Genomic DNA, 14069 nt, shown 5'->3' with positions numbered 1-14069 from the left:
TATTTTGGATGTTTGGGACACAGAAGTCTTGACTTTTGTGTCTTACCCTGATGGTAAGCATTGTTCTTCCTCATCTGAAAAGATGGGAGAAGATATCTGTTCACCAAGAAAGTAACCTTCTATAGTCTTATTTTTTTTCCCCTTTTTTGGGCATTTTCCCCAACCAGTTACTTGACTTTTGAGTCCTTTGTCAAGAGTAGGGTACACTCTGGGAATCTGTAAGATCTCAGTTCCTCCAAGGTGGCACAATCAAGGGAGAGGAATTTACTCCTTTCTTGGCCTGTGTACTGGTCTGGATGCAGAGAGGGATTTTTGTGCCCAGAATCTTAGCAATTACCTCTCCACAGCCACCTGGCCTCCAGTTCCACCAAGTCAGCACTGGGGGCTGATTTTCAGATAAGCTGGATGGGCAGGGCTGCCATTCAGTGTGAGACAAAGACCAGCTGCCTCAGGGCTTCTACTCAGGGCTGAGGTAAGACTCAGCTCTTCAGTGCCCCCAGAGGTTTTTACGCTCCAACAATGGAACAGTCTGTATGGGCTGCTGTGCAGCCTCTGTGGCTGCTGCCTACTACTGGAGCTATGGGAAGGCCCTTCTCCTTTCCTGCCTAGCTGAAAAAACCTGGTCACTGACCTTTGGCTCCTGTGGGTTGAGGGATCTGGGAACTGCTGCTACTGGGACAGGGATTCCATGACTGGAGATTCCACCCCCAAGGGCTGTTCGGGAGCCACACCACCTGGCCAAGGCTGGGCTGGGCTCTGAGCTCCTTTCCATGTCCAGTGCAACAGACATTTCCTGTGGGCCTCTCAGGTCACCCTGGGCTGGAAATCTCCTCCACTCTGTTGTTCTCCACTTCTGCTGCTCCAAATTTGTTGAGAGTCCCTCTCTACAGTTTTTTTATGGGCTGTGTGAGGACAGCCTCCATATCTATGTCTTTCTACTCTGCCATCTTGGCTCCGCCCCTCCTAAAATAATTTTTAAAAAATGTTTTAAAGAAATAAATGAGGCTGGACTAGGAGTAGTAAAGTAACTAGTACAGGCCACTGGACACATGAAGACACACTATGTACTGAGGATACAATGAGGATGTGCTTTCTTTCCCCTCATGTAGGAGGGACTTCTTTAAACGACCTGTTGTTAGTTTGTGAGCCTTGTACTGAAGCTCTGGGGAGGGAAACAGCTTTTTCAGAGAGATGGTTTCCCAAATATTTTGCTAAATATTTAGAAACATATCCTTAATGCATTTCTCAGTATTTAAAATGTCTATTCTATGTTTAGTGCTTTTTTTTAGTCGTTTTGTTGTTGTTTAGTCATGTACAACTCTTCTTGACCCTATCTAAGGTTTTCTTGGCAAAGATACTGGAGTGGTTTGCCATTTCTTTGTCCAGTTCATCTTATAGATGAAGAAACTAAAGTAAACAGGCTTATGTGACTAGCTCAGGGTCACACAGCTAGTGTATATTTGAGGCCAGATTTGAATTCACAAAGATGATTCTTCCTGACTCCAAACCCAGCACGCTATCCACCATGCCAACTAGATGCCCTAAGTACTTCATTACCCTAAGTGCTTGCAAAAGTGCTAAGGACTATTTCAGGTACACTTCCTGCTTCCCCTCCAAGCAGGAAAGAGTGTCCTTTGGAGAAGGGTCAGGGGAGAAGAGGCTGAAAATGTCTGTTCTGTCTCCCTTTGAGAGGCACAAAGACACTTCCATGCTACCTGTGGGCCTTGATACACTATGTATACTAAATGTAGGGGTGGTACACAAAGATAGATGCAGACATTCATAAAAGATTTTTGTTTTGAGAGTGTCCATCTATGGACTGTGACATTTGAACAGATGTTTTATGCTGCTATAAACTTTTGTGGAGTTATAAAGTTATGCATGTGTACATACAAATAGTTATATAAAGTTTAGGGTTAGAATTGCAGGTATTCAGGGAAGAAAGAATGTAAGAACTTGACTGTGAGTGAGCTGCCTGATATAGTGGAGATTTCCCTGATCTTCAGAGAGATACTTGGAGAAGGTGGCAATTAGAAATTAGTTACTAAATCCTTGGTTCCAAGAGAATAGGTTCTGTTCAGTCTAAGGCTGTGTTCTTAATCTTTTCTCTGACTGTTTGGTGAGGCTGATAGACCCTTTCTCAGAATAATGTTTGTAATACATAGAATTACAAGGAAACCACTTATGCTGAAATAAGATTGTGACATTATTTTAATAACAAGTTTCATGGGCCCCAGATTAAGAGTGTCTGATCTAAGGAGTATGGTTAATGTGGCTTAAACCAACCACTCCTGTCTCTCATTACACCCAGGAAATACAACTTACTTTGTGAATTGGTTACATTCCACAGAACCCTTCCAGTTTTTTGGTCTTGGCACAACGTAGTAGGTGTACTCCCACCCCCAAAAAAGACTCTTGCGTGTAGATAGAATCAATCCAAGAAATAAACTTGGAAATATATTTATTTATCCATCTCAGGCTATGCTCCCCTCAGCTTCTTAGAGGAAATATTTTACCAGTCTATTAACCATGCTCTGAACCCATATGGAGGCAATTCAAGGACCTAGGCCTCACTGGCTGCTGTCAGTTGGGATTGGTTATGGGAAGGGAGGGGATATTCCATTCAGTAAAATGCATTTCTTTCCCCCAGTCTTTAGTGTTCTGCTTATAGTAGAGGCTTGCTTGTTGAATTCAACTATGATTTTTTTCATCTTGATTGGTTGAAGGAGATGCAAACATTTAGGCTAGAAAAGGAAGGTGTAGTAGAAATGTGATCATTTCCCAGCAAAATTAGAGCTGTCCAAAAACTAAATGGGCTGCTTTCAAAGGTAGTATGTGTTAGTCAATAGAAGTTGCCGACTTAAAAGTTTGATTAAAAAAGAGGAAAACAGGCTAAATGCATATTGTTTATTCCTTTAAAGTTAGCAGTTACATGACCATGGAGCCGGAAGAAAACCTCTGACTGCCTGATAGAAGAATGACCAGGCTTAAATATATTTTAGGATAATCCCAGGATGTCTGTGTCCCTCAGATTTATGGTCCTCATATGTTTTAGCTATAGAGTAACATTAAGATCCCAGGATGTTTGTTTTCCTCTGTCTTTGCATATCAAGATGAGAAAAAAATCCCACCACTCTGGTTGTAGGCTTTCTGTCATAAACAGTTTTGAAGTTGCTGACACAGGAAAGGGCATTTTAGAGCAAACCAAAGCAGTCTAATTGATTAGTTCAGACTTTGGCCCTTATTAAAAGTCCAGAAATGATATTAAATGTTATCATTTCCTCCTTTTGGCCAAAGGCAAGCTGAAGGCTTTGCCTGTAGTCAAAGGAAGGTATGGAAAAACTTCTAAACAACCAATCCTGGCTATGCAAGAGGTCAGGTAAGGAGGGAGCTGTTCTTCATGTAGGTCTGGTCCAGACTCTTGGGAATGCTATCCATGTCTGATATCATCTTTTTCAGGCCCCTTTGAAATTGGAGGGCCTATGAGGTCAGATATTCACTCAGGAGCAAGGGCAATGGATGTGAGAGATGGATCTAAGCGTTCATACAGTCAGAAAAACCTGACAGGGGCTCCCAGAAAATATATGATTTGATAATTGAGAGGAAACAGCACAGCATAGCTAATATAGCTAAAGACACATAGAAATGGTTCAGTTTCCCAGCCATGCAGGGTTAGCTTCAAACAGGGCAACAAATGATTGTGTTTTCTAGCCACATAAGACTAGGTTGAACAACTCAAAGTTTTTCTCAAAATTTACAAAATTCCATTTTTACATTAAGTCAGGTACAGATTAAATTTAGATGGTTCACAATAGACTAGTTTTTAGAAGGGAGATTTTCTTGTCACCAATATAAATAAGAAAATTAAACATGAATCATAAAAATAAATGCAATCATTATTCCCAATGTTAACTAACATCAAGTTCCTTGTATGCCATTTACTTATTCCCAGTGTCCATTTAAGTAACACTTTTCTGAATCCCAGATGTCTTACGTAGTTATCTGATTCCTAGACATTCTTTCTTTGACAATAGGTTTTATTCTTGGGACAATTGAAAAAGGGAGTTCTGCTTTTTTGGTTCAGATCTAGAACTTCCCAGATAATTCTGAAAATATAAATTAGTACAATCACTTAAAATTGGTTCTCCATTTTTTGAAACTCAGAGAATTTCAGTTTATATATCATCTGCTGTTCTGTCCTTACCTAAATCCTGTACATGGTATAAGAATCTTTTAAAATGTGAGGGTTCAACCATAATATGAGTTCATCTGCCTTTTGAAATTATCAGACAGATACTTTAATAAAGGAGAAATAATTTAACTTATTTTTACCACTATCTTATACAATTTTTGTGCAAAAATCCAAATTTGAGATCTTATTATCAAAACATGAGAAATGCTAGAAGCCAATCATATACATCTGTATATAATTTTTTTTAAAATTAATCTATATATTTTCAACAGTAATTTCCACAAGACTTTGAGTTGCAAATTTTCTCCCCATCTCTCCCCTCCTTCCACCCCAAGACTCCATGCATTCTGATTACCCCTACCCCCAATCTGCCTTCCCTTCTATCACATCCCTTCCTTTTATCCCCGTTTTCTCTCTGTTCTTGTATGGAAAGATAGATTTCTATACTCCATGACCTGTATTTCTTATTTCCCAGTTGCATGCCAAAACAATTCTCAACATTCGTTTCTAAAATTTTGAGTTCCAATTTCTCTCCCTTCTTCCCCCCCATCCCCACTGAAAAGGCAAGCAATTCAATATAGACTATAGCTGTATAGTTATGCAAAAGATTTCCATAATAGTCATGTTGTGAAAGACCAACTACATTTTCCTCCATCCTACCTTACCCCCCATTTATTCTATTCTCTCTTTTGACCTTGTACCTCCTCAAAAGTGTTTCTTTCTAATTACCTCCCTTCCCATTTGCCCCTCCACCCCACTTATCTCCTTCTCCCCTACTTTCCTGTACTGTAAGAGAGATTTTCATACCAAATTGAGTATGTTATTCCCTCCTTAAGCCAAATGGGATGAGAGTAAGCTTCACTTTTTCCCTCTCAACTCCTCCCTTTTCCCCTCCATTGAAAAAGCTTTTTCTTATTTCTTTTATGAGACATAATTTGCCCCATTCCATTTCTCCCTTTTTCCTCCCAATATATTCCTCTCTCACCCCCTTAATTTTATTTTTTTAGATATCATTCCCTCCTATTCAACTCACCCTGTGCCTTCTTTCTATATGTATATAATCCCTCCAACTACCCAAATACTGAGAAAAGTTTCAAGAGTTACAAATATTATTGTTCCAAGTAGGAATGTAAACAGTTCAGCTGTAGTAAGTCCCTTATGATTTCTATTTCCTGTTTACCTTTTCATGCTTCTTTTGATTCTTGTGTTTGAAAGTCAAATTTTCTGTTCAGCTCTGGTATTCTCATCAAGAATGCTTGAAAGTCCTCCATTTCACTGACTGATGATTTTTTCCCCTGAAGTATTATATTCAGTTTTACTGGGTGGGTGATTCTTGGTTTTAATCCTAGTTCCTTTGACTTCTGGAATATCATATTACAAGCCCTGAGATCCCTTAATGTAGAAACTGCTAGATCTTGTGTTATCCTGATTGTATTTTCATAATACTCAAATTGCTTCTTTTGGGCTGCTTGCAATATTTTCTCCTTGACCTGGGAACTCTGGAATTTGACTAAAATATTCCTAGGAGATTTTCTTTTCAGATCTCTTTCAGGAGATGACTGGTGGATTCTTTCAATATTTATTTTATCCTTTGGTTCTGGAATATCAGGGCAGTTTTCCTTGATAATTTCATGAAAAAGATGATGTCTAGGCTCTTTTTCTGATCATGACTTTCAGGTAGTCCCATAATTTTTAAATTCTCTGTCCTGGATCTCTTTTCCAGGTCAGTTGTTTTTCCTGTGAGATATTTCACATTGTCTTCTATTTTTCATTCCTTTGGTTTTGTTTTGTAATTTCTTTGTTTCTCATAAAGTCATTAGCTTCCATCTGCTCCATTCTAATTTTTAAAGAACTATTTCCTTCAGTAAGCTTTTGAACCTCCTTTTCCACATGGCCAGTTCTGCCTTTTAAAGTATTCTTCTTCTCATTAGCTTTTTGGACCTCCTTTGCCATTTGGGTTAGTCTATTTTTAAAGGTGTTATTTTTTTGGGTCTCCTTTAGCAACCTGTTGACTCACTTTTCATGATTTTCTTGCTTTGCTCTCATTTCTCTTCCCAGTTTTTCCTTCTCTCTTACATGATTTTCAAAATCCTTTTTGAGCTCTTCTGTGACCTGAGACCATTGCATATATTTTTTGGAGGTTTTGAATGTAGAAGCCTTGACTTTTGGTATGCTTTGTTGTTCTTCATCCAAAAGGATGGAAGAAAATACCTTTTCTCCAAGAAAATAACCTTCTTTAATCTTATTTTTCCCTTTTTGTGGGCATTTTCCCAGCCATTTTGAGTCCTTTGTCAAGTAGAGGTTATACTCTGGTGATCCGTATGTTCTCAGTCACTCCAAGATGGCAGAATGAAGGGAGAGGAGTTTACTCCTCTTCTGGACTGCACTTTGTTCTGTGAGCAACCACAAGCATTCTTATCTGCCCAGGATCTATGAGTAGGATTCCCTCTCCACAGTCCCTACTAGCTCCACCAAGCCAGCTTGCTTCCTCACTCCAAGAACATCACTCACAACTGAGGCACAGATCAACCACTCAATTCCCCCAGGGTCTTTAGGTGGAGGGCTCTAAAAATGGATGCTGCTGCCACAGTTGCTACGCTGCTCTGGGGCTGGTGCCAGATGGCACTCCCCTCTCACCCAGGTGAAAGAGCTTTCTTACTGACTTTGAAGCTATCTTTGGTGTTTGTGGATTAAGAAATCTGGTAACTGCAGCTACTACCCATGATTGCACACCCTGAAGCCTTCTCCAGTCCTGTCCATGTCACACTGTGCAGTCAAGGCTGGGCTGTGCTCTGGTCCACACCCAACATGATAGACCTTTCCTATAGGCCTTCCAGGTTGTCTTGGTCTGGAAATATCTTTCACTCTGTTGTTTTGTGGCTTCTGCTGCTCTAGAATTTACTTAGAGTCATTTTTTACAGGTACTTTATGGGCTATGGGGGTAGAGCAAGAGCAGGTCTGTCCTTCTGCTCTACCATCTTGGCTGCACATCTGTATGTAATTCTTAGAGGAATCGATCTGATCCTGTTGCTTTTCTCAAAATTTGCTATCCTTTTTAATTAGACATCTATCACATTACATCTTTGTCTTATTAATTTGTCTAATCATTTTCTCCTTTGGAGGATATTTCTATACTAAATTTATTTATTTGACCATGAATATAGGTTAAATATGTAAACTATTCATTCATGCATTCCATTATAGTAATTCAGAGATGTTCTAATTTCCATTTATTGTTTAATAGATTTAGCCTTGTACTTACAGAACTTCTTGGTTATAGAAATTTACTATAAAAGAAAAAGAAGGACAATGTCATATATCTCAGCAGAAGGAAAGAACTTTCTTAGCTCTGTTTAATTTCAGGAATGAATCGTTATCTGACAGTCAATCATGTGGTCACTCGGTGCTGAAAACAGGGTTTAGGAGTAATCATGTGAGGAATTTTCCTTTTTTCAGAAAGGAAATAGTGAAATTGGGGAATAGAGTTACAAAAATCCTAGCCAGGCTCTGTCAAGGTCATCTTCAAAACCTTCCTAAATATCCACCATTAAAACTTAACTTCCAGCATATGCCATTTGCCTTTATGATAACCTAGACTGTTCCTGCAATCAGATCTTAAAACAATAGTAAATTGCAGTCATATAAAGTCTTAAATAGCAAATAAATATTGGCTGGTATCCTTCAGATACGTGCATCTCAAATTTGAATGAGCTATTAATTATCAGACCAAGTTACATAATATTTCCTGTCTTCTTAAAATACTTCCTCACGCTCTCTAAACATACTTTAACCATCTGAAACTGACACAAAGGTATCCACAACAACCATCTAGGGACAAGAGGGTTTTGGATAACCCCTATTTGTTCCCAAACCTTATCTGCCTTCCATATTTTCAAGCAGACCTTCATTTATCTTTCCAAATCTCTCAATCTTATTCTTCAGATTATCCAACTTTCCTTTACATTTTATCCATAAGACAAGATAGCTCATAAGCTATTGCTTTGTACTAACATAACTGTACTGGAATTCCATTCCAGCTTAAACAAAGCAAAGAGGTTAATGGCTAATCTTATAGATAGAAGGGTTTATGTCTTAGTTTCACAAGTTTGTTATTCTTTCCTAATTATACTCACTCTGGAAAAATAAGATACTTCAGAAATTAAATCTTTTATATATGAAAAGTTCAAACTCAAATTTTAACTCTTGCTTAGACCATGGTATGACTACAAATTCAGATAAAAAATGCAAAATCTCTTCTGATTTGCAACTTAATTTAACAGTAAATTATTTTGGAAATTTAGTAGGCCTTCTAAAAATCACACAAGATCTTTTAAAACATTTCTTCTAAAAATATTTCCCCTTCTTTAAAAAGTTTCAAATTTATTCTGATGTTCATTAAGCTTTCATGAATAAAATTAGTTGGAAATTTTAAAAATGATAGATATTTATTTCTCCCTCCTTAAAGCAAATAAACCTTTAAAACTGGAATTCATTTAACTATATTTGTATAAAGTAACACATATACACAAAGTATTGTAACAAAATTAAATTCTTAGTTACTACAGAATTCCTAGATATTACAAAATTCCTTAGTCAAAAATGTTTTTGTAATGGAGAGGAGATTTAGTTTCTATAAGTCAAGAAGGACATATCCAATTAATTTCGCCTTACATAATAACAAATTTTCCTTGAATATATTCCTTAAAACTAAGTACATTCTCACATTTCACATAGATTATCCATAAACCTTCAAATTAACATGCATAAATATATCTTTTAGATGAAACAGGCTTGAAAATCACATCCCTATTTTTTTAAAAGGATTTTCATTTGCTCAATAGGAATTCTACAACCAGAAACTTTTGCACAGAGTTTTATAAGAACTTTAGGTCAATGCATTTCTAAATCACCTTGCATAATATGTGGAAACTATAGCTTTAAACCTCCATATATATTTTAATAGTCAATATTCCAAATGGAAATATCTGCTATCACAGTAAATATAAAATGATCTAATTATATCATACCCTTTTTAAAAGCCTAATCATAACACATCAAGATCCAAATTCAAATTGCTTTAACAACATTTCTACCTCGTAGTGGTCTCTCAAATTTCACAATCTAAGAGAAATTCAGAAATACAATACAATTTTAGAAATAACACAACAATAATGATGATATCATTTCCATCTCCAGAAATTATTTAACTTATTACTTTTCGTAATTAAAACCACTTCAAAGTTAAAAATTACATTAGAGAGATAATAATAATATTGTGTGTAACATATGCCAATCATTATGTTAAACATTTCACAATCACTATATCATTTTAATCCCATAACAACAACCATAATTATTTTCCCTTTAAAAATCAGGAAATGAGTTAAACAGAGATAAAATACATTTTTTTTTGCAATTGGAACAAAGAAGTGTGAAGTTTACCAAGAGCAGGAAGGTTGATGTCCCAGTGGTGATGATTCCTATAGGCAGGTCTTAGGACTGACCTATTCACCTCTCCCTTCCCCCACAGCTGCAGAATTCACTAAGCCCGGGATGGTTTGCAGCTGCTGGGACAGAGTGGGCAGAATAGAACCTTGGTGACATTTCCAAGCTTTATCTACAAGGGTGGGCTACAAGGTGCCCAAGGGCCCAGGACTGTTAGAATCACTGCCAGTCTGCAGATTACTGCCTCTACACTTCTCCTGCATTCTCTTCTCTCTAATTCAATCTGGGATGATGGTTCTGGAGGAGAAATGAGGATGGTGACCTTGCATAGCCCTCCCTCACTCAAAACAAAGCAAGTACAAGTCATGCCATCATTTCTCTGATGGCATGGTCTTCTTTGACAATGAAGGCCAAACACAACAATCTGTGAACAGATGCAACTGCCTGAATGGGGACCCAGCTAAGTGGGTAACTCAGCTCCTCCTCTCCTATCTGTCTCCCCCTCCCCTTCCTTCTCCTCTCCAAAGGAAGGTAAATTTGGATGACCAGAGGATGCCCAGTTAACTTGGGGTTTACTGGTTAGATTTATTCCTTTCCTTCCCTTTTCCTTCTCTTCCATTTTCCTTTCCTTTCCTTCTATTTCCTTTCCTTCTCTTCCCTTTCCTTTCTTTTCCCAAAACCTTAAACCTACTGCACTCTGAAGTCCATAGATTGGACAATACTAGTTCCCTGCCCAAGTTCCACTTAAGGGCTGCTTTCTGTACCCTGCTGGCTTAAGAGTGATTATCAATAGTAACTGTTGCTGTTTCCCTCCCAGTCTGATGTAGTTCTTTTTCTTTGCCTCATTAAAGGGGCCATCCCCTGACTGCTTCTTAAACAGGCCTATTCATTGATTGGTTGTTACTTCACCCTAAGTGAGTACCTGAATAGACCTTGGCCTAAAGGAGTCAAGGTCTCCCATTGCATCCTGGATCATCTCCAGTCATCCTGATAAATATCAGGTCACTGGATTCAGATGGCTGTGGAGGAGAAGTAAGGTTGATGACCTTGCACAGCCCTCCCTCACTCAAAACAAAGTCAAGTGCAAGTCATGTCATCATTTCTCTGATGGCATGGTCTTCTTTGGCAATGAAGGATGAACACAATTTGATCTGAGATGAGAGGGGTTAACATGAACCCTGTGGCTGTTAAAGCTCCCCATTCTGAGATACTCTTTTAACTCTAGGAGGGAGTTGGGAATGCTAAGTGATCAGGATTGGGAGGGGGTGCTTTAGAAAGGTGAGCTCCTGGAGCTACTTATGGTCTTGATGGGTTTCAGACTCTGGGAACTTCCTTGAGCTCCCCTAGAATCTCCTCACTTAACCTGGCCTTTCATACTCAAATTGAGCTCCCCTTGTATCTCTCCACAGAACCTGGCTTTTCATACTCAAATCTGTGACCATTGTCTGTTACTTCTTCGTTGCCCTACCTGTTTCCCACCCAAAACCCTCCATTGTCTGCTCTCTCCTGATAGCCTCCAGCTGTTTCCAGCCTTTGACCCTCCTTGGATTCCCTCCTTGGACTTCTCCTCAAGATCCTTTCTAAACCCCTCCTCCCATCACCCTGGACTACCAGAACCCCCCCCCCCCCCCCAGCCCCCAGATCCCTGCTATACTTTTTTCTGTATTTAAGTTCCACCTTGCCTCCATGAAGGTGCTCAGATTCAATCCAGCTCAGACTCTGTCTAGCTGGGATTGTGTCTGGCCCACTTGTGAATACAAGTGTTACAAATGCTTAGGCTCCTTAAGAAGCAACCCAATTAGGTGAATCCTTAATAAACTTTGTTTTCTTTGCCTTTAAGAAGGCTTGAGTTGAATTCATTCGAGCACGACCCTGACCGTCGGTGTTTTGGGGTCCCGATCACCCCTCAACCTCTTCAGTCTTAAGAGTTTTATTTTCCAGTAATTCCAAATGATCAGTTTCCAAACTTTTTAATGATTAATCTCACAACCTATAGAATCTGATAAGATGTTTTTAACTGCATCCAACTTTCCATTGTAATTCCAGATTGGTCAGACTAGAAAAAAACAAGGAAAAGTCTCACAGTTTTGCTTGTTTGTTTTTCTAGCTGCAGCCTTTAGAATTCTCTGGCTGCCTGCATTTTAAATCTTATAAGATAACAGACTCATTCACAGCACACATAATACAGACAGACACATGCTGACAGACAAATTGATAATTAATGATAGGACAAATACAAACAGAACTCACAATAACAGAGAGAGGGAATTAGAAGCATGTTAGAAATCCCCACCATGAACTGGCTATTATTATTCTGAGGAAAGGGGGCCACAAGGATTCAAGACCTGACCAAATAAGGGTGGATCCTGCAGACCTTTGGTTGGAGCACTCCTATGGTCGTTGGAGGTAGGGAGCCTTGGTGCCCCCGAAGTTTCTGACTATTGTAAAGGGTTAAGCCTCATGGAAATAGGTTTGAGACTCTTGTCTGCAGGTGAATTCTAGCTGTCCTTCTCAGGACTAGAGCCCTTAAGGGAAAGCAGGTAGGGGGAAGGAAAGGAGGCAACGGAGGCTGAACAAAGTTATCTTCCTCAAGGATAGGGGAGGTAAGGGAAGGTGAGGAGGGGGGAGGTAACAGCAAGGTGCAGTCATCCTCCTTAGATCAAAGTCCTTAAGGGAAGGGGGAGGAAGGAAGGCGGTGAGAAATAGGGCAGAGGGAATAAAAGGAAGGACAGACTGGGGTCTTTGGACAAGAGAGGAAAGTGAGGTAGAGGAAGTTAGCTAGTACTGGGGTGGTGCTGAATCAGTTTTGCAAGCCTTGAGGGAAGAGCCTCCTGCCTTTTGTTCTCCCTCAACCATTTCAGCAAGCCCAAGATGAAACATTTCCACTCCTGACTAGATATTTTGTTGGCCTTTAAACAATTTGGTTTTAAGATGAAGTAACTTTGACCAGTCAAAAGAGCCCAATGATGGCCAACATAATTTGGGCTATCTTTAGTTAACTGACACTAGTACAAGCAGTACTTCTACTAATTTTCCTAAGATCAAGAGTCAATGGAGACCTAAGTAATGCAAAGTGATTTAATGTGAATTGGCCCCTGATGCAAAACTATCTTAAATGAAATTTGTGGACTTCAAACTAGTGGCATACCTTTGGAAGCTGAAAATAAGAGGACTTACTCTGACCCTGTTAAGGTCAAAGACTCCAGGAAAAACAGACCCTGAGGTGCCTGAGTCTTTTGGAGTTGGTGAGGTGGGGAGCTGTTCTCTCTAGTTCATCAGTTCCATACGTCTGTCACGGCACCATACCTGTTGACCTGAAAATTTGGTTTAAAAAGAGGCAAACAGGTTAAATGCATATTGTTTGTTCCCTTAAAGCTAGCAATTACATGATCATAGAGTCAGAAGGAAACACCTGACTGCCTGATAGAAGAATGACCAGGTTTAAATATGTTTTAGAACAATCCCAGCATCCCTGTGTCCCTCAGATTTATGGTCTCCATATGTTTTAGCTATAGAGTCAGTTGGAGATTAAGATCCCAGAATGTCTGTTTTCATCTGTCTCTGTATATCAAGATAAGAAAAAAATCCCACCACTCTGGGTATAGGCATCCTGTCATAAACAGTTTTTGAAGTTGCTGACATAAGAAAGGACAGTTTTAGAGCAAACCAAAGCAGTCTAATTGATTAGTTCAGGCTTTGACCCTTATCAAAAGTCCAAAAATGATATTAAATGTTATCAAAGTCTTCTAGAAGAGGCTTCAGAAGTGGGAAACCTGGGCCTTGAAAGTGGCCTTGAGGCTGCACATTCTCCACCTCTGGCCATTAGATGATGATTTATCAGGGATATTGTAAAAGGACTTTCTGCTCACACAGGTGCCTTCTCTAGTCACTTGGATGTTCTCTTTCTGCTTCATCAATGAAAGGATTTAAGTAGAAAAAATTAGCTGAACAGTCAGAAATGCTGTGGATTCTCATTCCAAGTATAGGTTACACTAGATGACCTTTGTATTTCCTTCCAAATATGAGATTCTATGATTCTAATAATTGGGACTGGGGTGAAAAGGATTTGAAAAAGTTTTGGCATTACATGAAAGTTGATTAGATCTGACACAGAAGTCTTTGGAGCCTTCTATCTTAATCAAATTCTTGAGGTGAGTGGTAGGGATCAAAAAGTCCCTAGATCTGGCTTCTACCCCATACTGCAAACAGAAACCCAAAGAAACAGGAAACCTTAGGAGGAAATAATCAATTACCTTCAGATGGAGACAAGAGTTCTATTGTTTGCATAGTGACTGCTTACCTAGTATTAGTCAACCTACATTGTAGTAGGCAGTGCTTTTTTGGAACCCATTGTGAGACAGGAGAGACATTGGCTCAGGGCTGCCCAGCATGATGTGCCCACATTAAAGAAGGCACTGCATTGTATGAGCAA

Source organism: Notamacropus eugenii, chromosome 4 (genome assembly GCF_028372415.1).
Source record: "Notamacropus eugenii isolate mMacEug1 chromosome 4, mMacEug1.pri_v2, whole genome shotgun sequence".
Lineage (NCBI taxonomy): Eukaryota > Metazoa > Chordata > Mammalia > Diprotodontia > Macropodidae > Notamacropus > Notamacropus eugenii.
Note: the sequence above shows the minus strand (reverse complement) of the source record.